General features: G+C 40.4%; 1 pseudogene; it reads left to right on the top strand.

Moving 5' to 3' along the window:
- Window positions 1-2,179: 2,179 nt before the first annotated feature.
- LOC110575527 lies at window positions 2,180-2,724 on the top strand (annotated as a pseudogene).
- Window positions 2,725-14,572: the final 11,848 nt, after the last annotated feature.

Raw genomic sequence — 14,572 nt, 5'->3', positions numbered from 1 at the left:
ATGAATTTTATCAAACATTTAAAGAAGAATTAACACCAGTCCTTTTCAAATTCTTTAAAAAATCAAAGAGGTGAGAACATTCCCAAACTCATTTTATGAGGCCAGCATTATCTTGATACCAAAACCAGAAAAGGACACTACTAGAAAAGAAAACTGTAGGCCAATATCCCTGATGAATACAGATGAAAAAATTCCCGATAAAATACTAGCAAACCGGGGCGCCTGGGTGGCTCAGTCATTAAGCGTCTGCCTTCGGCTCAGGTCATGATCCCAGGGTCCTGGAATCAAGCCCCGCATCGGGCTCCCTGCTCGGTGGGAAGCCTGCTTCTCCCTCTCTCACTCCCCCTGCTTGTGTTCCTGCTCTCGCTATCTCTCTCTCTCTGTGTCAAATAAATAAAATCTTAAAAAAAAAAAAAAAATACTAGCAAACCAAATTCAGCAGCACACTAAAAGGGTCATTCACCATGATCAAGCGAGATCTATCTCGGGGATATAAGGATGCAATAAATGCAAATCAATCATTATGATACATCACATGGAATGAAAGAAAAGAATCATATGATCATTTCAATATGATACAGAAATAGCATTTAGCAAAAATCAACATCCATTCATGATAAAAAAAATTCTTAACAAATTAGGCAACATAATAAGGTCATATATGACAAGTCCACAGCTAACATCATAGTCAATGGTGAAAGGCTGACAGCCTTAGGTTGTTCCTAAGATCAGGAACAAGACAAAGGTACCTACTCTCACCACTACTATTCAGCATGGTACTAGAAGTCCTAGCTAGATTAGCCAGCAAAATAAATACATACATACATACATACATACATACATACATAAAAGGCATCAGAATTAGAAAGGAAAGAGTAAAATTATCTTTATTTTCAGATGACATGATTTTGTATGCAGAAAATCCTAAAGATTCAACCAAATTTTGGTTAGATCTAATTAATAAATTCACTAAAGTTGTAAGATACAAAATTAATATACAAAATCAGTAGTGTTTCTATATACTAACAACGAACTTTCTGAAAAATAAAGAAACCCATCCCATTTACCATGGCATCAAAAACAATAAAATACTTAGGAATAAAGTTAACTAAGGAGATGAAAGATCTCTACTCTAAAAAGTGTAAGATACTGATGAAAGAAATTGAAGATGACACAAATAAATGGAAAGATTCCAGTGTGTGAACTGGAAAAATTAATATTATTAAAATGTCAATACTGCCAAATGCCATCTATAGATTCAAAGCAGTCCCTCTCAAGAATCCAATGGCATTTTTTACACAAGTAGAAAAACTCTCCTAAAATTTATGTGGAACCAAAAGAGACCCCAAATAACCAAAAAAATCCTGAGAAAGAAGAACAAAGCAGGAGACATCACACTTCCTGACTTCAAGTCATAGTCATCAAAACAGTATGGTACTGGCATAAAAACAGACAAATAGGCCAATGGAAGAGATCGAGAGCCCTGAAATAAATCCAAGCATATATGGTCAGCTAATATTTGACAAGGAAACCAAGAATACTCAATGGAGAAAAGATAGGCTCTTTAATAAATGGTGCTGGGATAACTGGATATTTGCATGTAAAAGAGTGAAAGGGACCCATATTTATACCACTTATAAAAATTAATCAAAAATGGATTAAAGAGTTAAATGTAAGACCTGAAACCAAGAAACTCCTAGGAGAAAATATAGAAACAAAGCCCCTTGACAGTCTTGGTAATGATTTTTTGGATATGACACCTAAAGCACAAGTAACAAAATAAAAAATCAAGTATGACTACATCAAACTAAAGAGCTGCTGCACAGCAAAAGAAACCATAAACGAAGTGAAAAGACAACCTTTGGAATGGGAAAAAAGATTTGCAAACCATATAACTGATAAGGGGTTAATATCCAAAGTATAAAAAGAACTCATACAACTTAATAGCAAAAAAAGAAAGAAAAGAAAAAGAAAAAACAATTAAAAGATGGGCAAAGGACCTGAATAGACATTTGTCCAAAAAAGATATGCAAAAGGCCAACAGGTACATAAAAAGATGCTCGACATCACTATTCATTGGAGAAATTCAAATTAAAAGCACAATGAGATATCATTTCATACCTGCTAGAATCATTATTATCAAAAAGACAAAAGAGGGTGCTCAGAGTGTGGCCAGGCGGCTTGGACCGAGCAGGGTTTTCCTTGCCAGTGGATTGTGTAGAATACACTGCCAGTCTCTTGTCTTCTGTTCACCATGGCTTCTTCTGATATCCAGGTGAAAGAACTGGAGAAACGTGCCTCGGGCCAGACTTTTGAGCGGATTCTCAGCCCTCGATCAAAAGAATCCGTCACAGAATTCCCCCTTTCCCCTCCTAAGAAGAAGGATCTTTCCCTGGAGGAAATTCAGAAGATTTTAGAAGCTGCAGAAGAAAGACGCAAGTCCCACGAAGCCTAGGTCTTGAAGCAGCTGGCAGAGAAGCGGGAGCACGAGAAAGAGGTGCTTCAGAAAGCCATAGAGGAGAACAACAACTTCAGAAAGATGGCGGAAGAAAAGCTGACCCACAAATGGAGGCCAACAAAAAGAACCGAGAGGCCCAGATGGCTGCCAAACTGGAGCGCTTGCGGGAGAAGGACAAGCACGTTGAGGAAGTGCGGAAGAACAAAGAATCCAAAGATCCTGCTGATGAAACTGAAGCTGACTAATTTGTTCTGAGTGCTGACTTTCTCCCCTTCCCCTGCCCAAATATCCAAAGACTGTACTGGCCAGTGTCATTTTATTTTTGCCCTCCTGACAAATCTTCTAGAAGCTGATGTAGGACTGTATAGGTAGATCCAGATTGTATGATGTTGTTTTCGGGGCTAAAGGGGAGACACGGAAAGTGTTGTACTCTTTTTCTAAAGTGTTGAAGTCTTTCTAATGTAGCTACTTTTTCTTGTTGCATCTTTTCTACTTCAGTGCACCTGGCGTACTGGGTTAACAGCTAGTACTGTATTGGCTTTGTGAAAACATGTTTGTGAAAAGAGTATGTAAGTGGCTTCTTTCAAACTGTTAGATGCTGAATATCTGTTCACTTTTAAATCCCAATTCTGGGGCGTCTGGGTGGCTCAGTTGTTAAGCGTCTGCCTTCGGCTCAGGTCATGATCCCAGGGTCCTGGGATCTAGTCCCACATCGGGCTCCCTGCTCGGCAGGAAGCCTGCTTCTCGCTCTCCCAGTCCCCCTGCTTGTGTTCCTGCTCTCGCTCTCGCTCGCTCTCTCTCTGTCAAATAAATAAATAAAATCTTTAAAAAAAAAAAAATCCCAATTCTGTCCCAATCTTCCCAGATGCTACTGTACTTGAATAGTTAATAAAGCTGCACAGTGCTGTCAAAAAAAAAAAAAAAAAAAAAAAGACAAAAGATTACAAATGGTGGCATGCATGTGGAGAAAAGGGAACCATTACACACTGTGGTAGGAATCCTGACCAAAATATAATCCAGTGCTAAATTATTTCAGACTCCAAGTGTTCTAGGACAGCGCCACCCAATAGACCTATAATGTAAGCTACATACGTAATTTTAAATTTTCTAGTAGCCACATTTTAAAAAGAAGAAGCAGGTGACATTAATTTAAGAATATTTATTACTTAAGCCAATAATTTCAAAATATTCATTTCAACATGAAATCAATAAAAAATTTAATCATCTTGCAGTCTTTATTTTGTACTACATCTTCGAAATCCAGTGTGTGTTTACACTTAACAGCGTTTCTCAGGGTGGGCGGTGCCATATTTTAAATACTCAATAACCACATGTGGCCAGAGCCTGCTCTACTGGGCCGCATGATTCCAGAAGCTCAGAGAGGGGAGAGATCAGTGTGCACGTAGTAAAAGGCATAGAGCAGTGCCTGAGGAAGAGTCGCTGCTGGAACCTCGTGGGAAAATCTGTGAGTGCATCACAACATCCAAGTGATCGGGGGCTCAGGCCGACACTAGCGGAGCGGGGACACTGTCTAGTAGGCTGGGACAAGAATGTGTCTTGCTCTTTTATCCTCCCAAATAAGCCGGACTTAGTGCCTTCACTTATTAAGTGACCCAAAAATGTTGAAGAAATGAATCGGTGTGGCGCCTGGGTGGCTCAGTCGTTAAGCGTCTGCCTTCGGCTCAGGTCATGATCCCAGGGTCCTGGGATCGAGCCCCGCATCGGGCTCCCTGCTCGGCGGGAAACCTGCTTCTCCCTCTCCCACTCCCCCTTCTTGTGTTCCCTCTCTCGCTGTCTCTGTCAAATAAATAAATAAAATCTTTAAAAATAAATAAATAAAAAGAAAAAGAAAAAAAAAAGAAATGAATCAGTGAATGAATCAATGAATCAACCAATGAATCAATCAATGAATGAATTTATAAAGCTCTGTCCCCAGAATAGAAGCTACAGTTGGGGAGGAGTTTGCTATGGTCCCTTCCTGTGTGATACTAAGTTCTTGTGGATGGTTAGGGGATCAAAGCAAAAAGTCACACATCTGCAAAAAGTCACTATTCCTAACAGACCTATTCTCTCCTAGGGCACTTGAGGAATTTCACAAAGCCATGGAGCTCCCTGACTTCCTGCCCAGATCAAGGTGGGTGGGCAGAGAACTCTGATACTCACTGCCTCTTCTGCCTGCCAAGTAGACTCCAGCATCCCCATATGCATTCAGATTTGGGCACACGGTTGCCCTCTCTCTTTTTCTCCAACAAGCCCCACATCATTCTCTTTTGACTGTTCTTTGACATTGGTGCTCCAAGATCAGGCAGCTGAGGGATCAGAGTAATTTAATGCAGCTTTGCATTCTACCCAAATCATACTTTGTTCTCCTTAACCTTCCCGGGACCGGTTCTTTGCCACACCTCTTATTACACTGCTGTGGGGCTCCTTTGCAACCCACTCCCCCCTTGCACTCTTGCAAACTGCAACAGGAGAGACCAAGGAAATCACGAATTTGGACAGCCTATTCTTTGGCGTCAGTCATCGCTCCCTAGAGGCCTGATTATGGAAGAATGACAACCCAGCACAGAGAACCTATACACCTCTTGAAGGTGGCCGACTTCAGGCAGATGTTAGGAGAGGTGGGCCCAGAAAACAAAATACTATGTTTAATTGTCAACACTGTTTCTGTTCCGGTGAAACAAGCCGGACCAAAGTCCCGTGATTCTTTATGTCCTACAGCTCGATGTTTGCCCCATGTGCAGGAGTTCAAAATACACCATCTGCGAAAGCTCTTTAAGCTTAGCATCAAACTGCAAAATATGTAAGATGTTGCTATCTGATGTGCCGAAGCACGTTGGTTTTACTTAGGGTGGACTGTTGTTTGCTTTTTGCTTTCTGCATTCTAAAGCAGACCGAGTGCCTGTTTCATAGACTCTGTTCCCAGCATTCCTTGCAGTTCCTGGTGTGGTAGTGATTTAGGGCTTTTCTAGCACAGTTGCTGAAATACAGCCTGCTGCCCTGTTTTGTTTCTTCTTTTGTACTGACTAAAGGCATGCTGACCACTACTTAATAGCGCTTTGATCTTTTTTATTTTTGAACATATGGTCAGGACCTCGCCAGTGCCCAGAATGGCAGACTGAAATTCTAGTAGACTCAAGCCCACGTGATAAACTACTTTGCTCTGGGAAGAAGGGGGTGCTGCGCAGACTGATGGACTGATACGTAGGAAACATCCCCTTCCCAGCGGGAGGGAACTCACTTTCCTGAGCATCTGTACGCATCGAACTGCGGCGGCTCGGTTCACATAAAGAGGCCTCCAACTGAGAGGCACTTTCTTTTTTTTTCTTTTAAAGATTGTATTTATTTATGTGACAGAGAGAGTGAGAGCACAAGCAGGGGGAACAGTAGAGGGAGAGGGAGAAGCAGGCTCCCCGCCAAGCAGGGAGCCCAATGCGGGGCTCGATCCCAGGACCCCAGGATCATGACCCGAGCGGAAGGCAGACGCTTAACCATCTGAGCCACCCAGGCACTTTTTATTAGATACTCGGATGTTCCAAATGTTGCCAAATACAGTAGAATTTAAAAGCTGTATTGACTTAAGGGATTCTATTTCACAAGTAAAAACGGATTTAATTGAACCTGCTCTTGTTTCTTTTCTCCAGTTTGCCTCTTGCTTTTTCTAAACAACGTCCAAATGGAACTTTATTCCATAAGAAATTAAGTCCACTGTGCACCCCCCTTTCCATTTCAACAAGCCCCGTTTCTCTCAATGGCATTTAATGACCATAAAATGTACTTTTGAAAAATAAATCCACCAAGGATTTTGTTGAGCAAGAATATCGTTTGTTGAGTTTTCAACATGACTTCATCAAAGCTCTGCAGTACTAACTGAACAAATCTCAGTCATTCTGTCATCTAAGCTTAGATGGTATCAATGTCCAAAGCTCTGAAAACAGGTCTAACCTTTGGGCAATGATAAAGGATAATTCGGTGGTTGATGAAGGGTAAAATGTAGTCACCGGGACTCTAGCATACAGCACGGTGGCAAGGGAGACTGAATTGGAGTCTGATCCTGCCTCCTGTTGACCTTAAATAAGCCACCTCCACTTCTCTGAACCTCATTTCTTCATCTGTAATATAGAAATAATGGTAAATCTATGTCATGGGATTTTTAGGAGAATTAAAAAAGAATATGTGAAAATGCATGGTTATGCAGTGAAATTCAAATAACACATTGACTGAATAGAAGAAGAAAAAACATGAGGGAGAGGGTGTTGTTGCAAATTCTTATTCCTTACTTGCTTTGGAATAACTCTTTATCAATTGTCCCTTTTTGGCCCTATGAAGAGATTTTCAAGATTTTGAAATTTTCTCAAAAGTTAGGATATACGTTCACAGGTATGAAAGTAGAGAACCTTGACCCTGTAACTTATTTCTGCAACATGAGCCTCGGGTTTACCTTGCTGGCCCTGACGCATTACCAATGCGGAGGCTGTGAGCCCAGGCTTGCGAAGCATTGTCTCACCCTGATGCTGTGGCTCTTCCCCCACCACGGCCATCATGGCCACCGCCAGCCACCACCAGGGCTGCTCCTAAAATGCTCTCCTCGTCCAGATGTCTTCACCACTCCACTCCACGGCAAAGCCCTCTTCCTGTGCCCCTGCCCTCCCATCTCCTCTTGTTTGCAAGCAACCTAGAGAACAGAAAAATGAATCTTCCATCTAAGGCTTTCCCCTTCTCAGACCTTCTTCATTCCCAGCCACCATAGTCCAGATCAGTGCTCCCCAACTTGGGTGACATTTACATTTTCTCCAGCAATGTAGGTTTGTATCTTCATCCTTCTCAAAGATGGAGGAATAGCATAAGTTCTCATCTTGATGCTTTACTCCACCTCTGATAGAAATGTCTGTATTCAGGAATCTGACCATTACCCAAACACTATCTGAAGCTGCAGTTGTAAAGAGGTTGGTAGGTGGACTTTTGAAGGGGTGATGGAGAATAGGATGGTGTGATGTTGGAGAATTGAAAGAATGCTTATTCTTAAAATTTTGCCTGGGGCCCAAATTTCAAGTTAATTTTTCATTTTATTTTTTATTTTTTTATTTTTTTGCAGTACCATGCAAAGGACATAAGCTCTATATTTTGGCTACCACTCCATTTATGTATGGAAAATGATGATTCTGTTTATCTACTTAATGATGGTGTTGGTGTGAGGATTAATGTGTTGACATATTCAATGTACATTGGAATCTGTGATTTAAAGATAGTATTGCTTTAGCAGCTTCCAAACAGAGGCAAATCCTGTGTGGATCCCCTCCTCCATTCTCCCCAGTGCTCAGGTCACTAGGGAAGGGACCTGAACATGGAAGGAAGATATTTTTACCCTGGTAGATGAGATTCTATCTCAACCCCATTGAATCTAAATTTGGCCTCTAGAACAATCCCCTGAGACTTGTTTCCTGTGAGATTACCAAAACAAAAACAAAAGAAGGGGGGTGGAATTCACCTGAAGGACCTTGAAACGTTTGGAAAAGTACTCAGGGAAATTAATCTCACAGCCTTTTCAGTTCACTAAATCATGGATGTATTGTGTTGCTGCATTTTATATCAAGAATGAAAGCCAATGGCATTTGGCTCTGTCTCCCGCCAGAGACAGCTTTCCATATGCCAAGTTCCCACCAACAGTAAGTCCAATCACCTCTGCATCTCACTGAGCAACTGTCTATGAAAAGAATGGAGACAGGCAGATTAGGGGCACCATTAGCATTTCACAGAAAATATGGATGAGGTGCCCTCGCACCCCTCTTCTTCCCTCTCCTCCAAGTCTCAAGTGATTTCAGTCTCCAGGACCAAACTGTATCGCAAGTCTCTCTCACATGAGGATGTGTTTTTATTGTAACCACGCTGCACTGTTAAGACAGTAATAAATGCTGCTTGCTAAGAGGATTTGAAAGGAAAAGATTTCCAAAGCAGATTTTAAGGACATTCTTGGTTTCTTAAATCACCATGATGGGATAGCAGATTTAGCAGATGGAAGAATCTCTTCACTGGCACTAACCTTTCACTGGTCTTCAGTACTAGTCCTTCCATGCGGCACCTTGATCTATGTCCGAAGGTTCTCTTTCTTAGGGTAATTCTTCCAGGAAAAGAAATCTAGTGTCCTTATCTGGATATATTTATGTCAAGCGACTACTTTCCACGTTTGTAACATAGATGTCGGAATGAAAAATCCGCTCTGAATGGGGAGAGGAAACCCTTGTTCTTGTTCATCTTATTTGGATGCTTCTGATTTCAAGGCAGATCTGATGAAGATCTCAGGTTACAGTATTATTTCCCCCAAATGAATAAAGTGGTAACTTATAAGACAAAAATAACATCTGATAGAATCACAAAATGTGGCCGTTAACAAGAATTTCCTTAAACGGGGCGCACATTGAATTGCTTTACTTGGGTTGCTTTTGTTTGGTGGTTTGTGTTGAAGTCTACAAGTAAGGACACTGGTGCAATAAAGGAGACTTCAACTGCTGAGATGTCCTCACGACATGCAGCAAGCTCAAGTCCAAAAGGAAAAGGGCATCACCTAGAGATCAGCACTCATTAGTGCCAAAGTGCGGCTCTGAAGTTTCGTTTACAATCTGACTTCCCAGGAAAAGAGTTCACTGTGTGTAACACAAACAAAGTGGGTTTGGTTCACGGGCCTGGTCAACACCTGTGCCTCTGCTTTCGGGCACTGTTTTAGATCTCAAATGTGAAGACAGGTCTGTGCAGTGTTTGAGAGAGTCAAAGCAATCCTTCCATGGACTCTGGCCTCTTCTGAGTCTCACTCAAATGCCCTTTCTCTTTCACCTGGAGAAGTCATGTGCTATATCAAATTAGAAGCCAAATGATTTTTTTATGCGCAGAGTGTTTGCCTTTGATCATGAACGTTTTTTTAAAACCACAAATTCCTGTTAAAAACTTTGATGTGATTCATAAATAAAATATAATCTAAAAGCATGAAATTTAAAATCTCTACAATGAATCACGTATTTAAAATCAGTGTAAATGGATCCCTTGCACATGCACACATGTACACACACACACACCCCCATTTGTCTTTGGAGAATAATATAACAATTGTGGTTCTTTCCTGTTTATGTTTTCTTTCTTCTTCTTTTTTTTTTTTAGATTTTATTTATTTATTTATTTGAGAGAGAGCGGGGGGAGGAGAGGGACAAGCAGACCCCACGCTGAGTGCAGAGCCCGACCTGGGGTTCAAACCTACGACCCTGAGATCATGACCTGAGCCAAAATCAAGAGTCAGATACTGAACCAACTGAGCCACCCAGGTGCCCGTCTGTTTACATTTTCTAAATAAGTCTTCTGCAAGGTGGGTGGTCGCGAGATCTCTCCCATATATGTTGTTAAATTCCCAAAGAAAGAAAAGAAACTGCCTTTGGAACTACTTTCTTGTGTCTGATTTTGTAGTTCCTGCCCATCTTAGAGAGGAGAGGCAAATGTAAGCTGGTGTCAGCCTGGGCCTCAATCATTGTGAACATACAGAGCTCAACCAATGGCACAACCAATCAAGAGACAAAAAATTAATGAGGTTGAGTGTGAGATCTGGATCCTAATTTTCAATTGGCTGGGCAAAGGTTACTCTGATGGGAGGGACAGCTCTATGTTCAGTAAATGCTGCCTATATGCTCCTCATGGTCACTTTATCATCACTGATCCTTTGTCACCACATCGCTACTTAATCCTTGGTACTTAATGACTCGATAATAAAAGTAAGCAGAATATACTTCAAAGCCACAATATGAAGCTTTTCTTTTTTTTTTTTTTAAGACTTTATTTATTTATTTATTTCAGAGAGAGAGTGCGAGAGAGAGAGAGCACAAGCAAGGGGATGGGCAGAGGGAAGGGGATAAGTAGACTCCCCGCTGAGCAGGGAGCCCAACTCTCTGGTCGAGCCCAGGACCCTGGGATCATAACCCGAGCCAAAGGCAGATGCTTAAGCGACTGAGCCACCCAGGCACCCCTAAAGTTTTTAATAAAGTTTTCCATGCTTCCCTCATTTCTTCTATATCTGAGGGCAACTTCCTTTGTCACTATTCAGCTTACCTTACAAAATATCTCATCTGGCAGTAACTGCAGCAAAAGAATAACTTTTCCTATTTGCCTCAAACAAAATCTGGTGATCTTGTTTTAGCCTTAAAGGCTGTCTTAGTCTGCACAGATTGCCATAACAAACTGCCATAAACTGGGTGGCTTAAACAACAGAAATTTATTTTCTCATGGCTCTGGAGGCAGAAAGTCTAAGATCGAATTCCAGCAGGCTTCACTTCTGGTGAGAGCTCTCTTCTGGTCTTGTAGATGGTTGCCTTCTTACTGCAGTCTTCAAATGGCCTTTCCTCTGAGCACTGACAGGGGAAGGTAGGCAGGAGGAAGCTCTCTGGCGTCTCTTCTTCGAAGGATGCTAATCTTTTAAGGCCCCTACCATGATGGCCCCGTTTAACGTTAAATTACTTCCTTACTCCAAATACAGCACACTGGGGAGTTATCACTTCAGCATATGAATTTGGGGGTGATGCATACATTTAGTCCATAACAAAGACACTCAAAAAAACTCTCTAGTTGGAAATCTCTTTTCTTGATATGCAGCTAGAATCTTCACTCATGGATATGCCTTCTTACGCTTATATTCTAAAACAGCTTTCAGGTGTACAAACGGTTATATCAAATGCAAGGCACACAGTGAGAACCACCATCCTAGATAAGCCTTCACGAAGCTGTAATCTATGTAATATGAATAAGGGCTCCTCAGATAAATGGTTCTTGGTTCAAATAAATTAGAAAAATGCAACATACTATTATTTTTCTCCTTTAGTTACAGAGCACATTAAAACTTGAAAGATTCTGAGCAGTCCTACAGTAAAGAAACCTACTTCATTTCCTATAACACTGTGTTTCCCAATTTTTTTTTTGAACAAAGAACTTCCAGAACATAGCTAGGAAAATAATGTCTTAAATCAGCCTAATTAAGAGAATTTGCCAAAAAAGAGAGAGAGCACGTGCTTGCAAAGTTTTCTCACTGAAAATCTCTTTTTTAAATTTTATTTATTTATTTATTTATTTGAGAGAGAGAGAGAGTGCAGTGAGCAGAGGAGGGGCAGAGGGAGAGGGAGGGGGACAAGCAGACTCCCTGCTAAGTACGGAGCTTGATGTGAAGCTCTACACAGGGCTCTATCCCAGGAACCCAAGATCATGACCTAAGCCAAAGTCAGATGCCCAACTAAGTGAGCCACCCAGGCACCCAGTAAAAATCTCTTAAAGGATTATCTTCCTAATGTGTTACAGCCAAATATCTGTGGCACTGCACTGCCTCTTCTATGGTAGGAAAAGCAACATGGACCTAGCAATAAAGTTCAAACTAAAGAATATGAAGCTCTGAATTCTATTCCTGGTTCTGTTACCTACTTGTTCACTTTTCTCATTTTTTTCTCTTTTCTACAGCTGTCTATAACCAGTAGGATTATTTTGTACTATAGTTGTTAAACATATTGAAAATATGAAGCCCCATATGCAGGATAAATCAAAACAGACAAGTCCATGATCAAGATCACCTAATTCATCCTTTTTCATTTACAAGGATGTCAAAAAAAGGCGGGGGGGGGATCTATTCTTAGTAAGATAATCTATGCATTCATAAAGCAACCATTTCTGACATTAGTACTATTCCTGTCTTTCATATGTAATAGAATATAGCTCCAAGATTCTGTAAGGATACACTCAATCATAAACAGACACATGTGAATGCATACCCGTGTGTGTGTGTGTAATGAAGTAAGTTAAAATGAAGAAATTCTGTTTTGAGAGTTGTCAAATCATCCAAATTGATTACATAAGCTAACTGATCTGTGCATGCAAAAAGATTACAAGAAGACCATCACATGTCTTAATAAATCTGCAAAATATTTACTTCACATTAGATACAATTGCAAACACTATGCAGTTCTGGAAACTATCAAATTTTAACTTTCATTGCTTTGTTAAAACACAAGATCATATTTAGGACTTTCACATTCAAATCACCTGTCATTCATCACTGTACTTGGCCTGAGACAGCAGCTAAAAAGAGACTGGGTCAATGAAATTTTTGAATCACACCCGTGAATAAAAGTAGCCAAAAGTTTTCACACTCCCAGTGAAAACAGTTAATACAAAAACTGCTCTAAAATAATATAAAACTAATCCCACTTTTAGATATGGGTACAAATCAGATTAAAAGAGGCACAGGAAAGTAAGCAGTGCTTCTGTCAGCCTCTTTATCATGGTCTGCCTTGTGTGAACATGGAAAGCAGGAAGGTGTGGGCTCAAGCAGAGCGGGAGACATGGGGCCCAGAGACCTTCTTGGCTTCATTCCACTGGAAATATGATTACAGAATGCTTTTTTAAAAAGGGAACGCTCATAAGTATACAGAAATCTGTCGAATTTCTCTACACTAATAACAAACTATCAAAAAGAAAAATTGAGAAAACAATTCATCTTAAAATTGCATCAAAAAACAAAACAACAACAACAACAACAAAAACCTAGGAATAAATATAACCAAGGAGGTGAAAGACCTATACACTGAAAACTGTAAGGCAATGATGAAAGAAATTGAAGACACAAATAAAAGGAAAGATATTTCATGCTCATGGATTGGAAGAATATTATTAAAGTGTCCATACTATCCAAAGCAATCTACAAATTCAATGCAATCCCTATCAAAATTCCAATGGCATTCTTCACAGGAATAGAACAAATGATTCTAAAATTTGTATGGAACCACAAAAGACCCTGAGGAGCCAAAACAATCTTGAAAAAGCCACAGGCATCATGCTCCCTGGTTTTAAACTCGATTACAAAGATATAGTAATCAAAACAGTACGGTACTGGCATAAAAAACAGACACACAGGTCAATGGAACAGAATAAAGAATCCAGGAATAAACCCACACAATCATGGTCAATTAATTCATGACAAAGGAGCCAAGGATACATGATAGAAATAGGACAGTTCCTTCAGTAAATGGTGCTGGAAAAACTAGACAGCTACATGTAAAAGAATGAAAATGGACCACTATCTGATACCATACACAAAAATTAACTGAAAAGAGATTAAAGATTTGGACATAAGACCTGAAGCCATAACACTTCCAGAAGAAAACACTTCCAGAAGAAGTAAGCTCCTTGACATCGATCTTGGTGATGTTTTTTGAATTTCCCACCAAAAGAAAGACAACAAAAGCAAAAATATGTAAGTGGGACTACATCAAACTAAAAACCTTCTACACAGCAGAAGAAATCATCAACAAAATGAAAAGGCAACCTGCTGAATGAGAGAAAATACTAGCAAATCATATATCTGATAAGGGGCTAATATTCAAAATATTTAAAGAAATTATACAACTCGGGATGCCTGGTGGCTCAGTCAGTTAAGCATCTGCCTTTGGCTCAGGTCATGATCTCAGGGTCCTGGGATCTAGCCCCACATCGGGCTCCCTGCTCAGCAGAGAGTCTGCTTCTCTCTCTCCCTCGGCCCCTCCTCCCTGCTTGTGGGCGCGCTCTCTCTCTCTGTCTCAAATAAATTTTTTTAAAAATTTTTTAAAAGAAATTATACAACTCAATAGCAAAAGAAAACAATCTGATTAAAAAATGGACAGAGGGTATCAATAGACCTTTTTCCAACAAAGACATACGGTTGGCCAACAGGCACATGAAAAGACGCTCAACATCACTCATCAAGAAAAAGCAAATCAAAGCCACAATGAGATATCACCTCAACCTGCTAACTTAAAAATACAAGAAACAACAAGTGTTGGAGAGGATGTGGAGAAAAGGAACCCTTGTGCACTACTGATGGGAATGTAAATTGGTGCAGCCACTATGAAAAACAGTGTGGATTTCCTCAAAAAATTAAAAATAGAACTACCATATGATTCAGTAATTCCACTTCTGGGTGTTTATCTGAAGAAAACAAAAACATTGCGGTGCCTGGGTGGCTCAGTTGGTTAAGTGTCTGACTCTTGATTTCATTTCAGGTCATGATCCCAGGGTCATGAGATCGAGCCCTGAGTGGGGCTCCATGCTGGGCATGGAGCCTGT

This window comes from Neomonachus schauinslandi, chromosome 2, assembly GCF_002201575.2.
Source record: "Neomonachus schauinslandi chromosome 2, ASM220157v2, whole genome shotgun sequence".
Classification (NCBI taxonomy): Eukaryota; Metazoa; Chordata; class Mammalia; order Carnivora; family Phocidae; genus Neomonachus; species Neomonachus schauinslandi.
The sequence above is the reverse complement of the archived record's forward strand: the minus strand, read 5'-3'. Positions and strand labels throughout refer to the sequence as shown.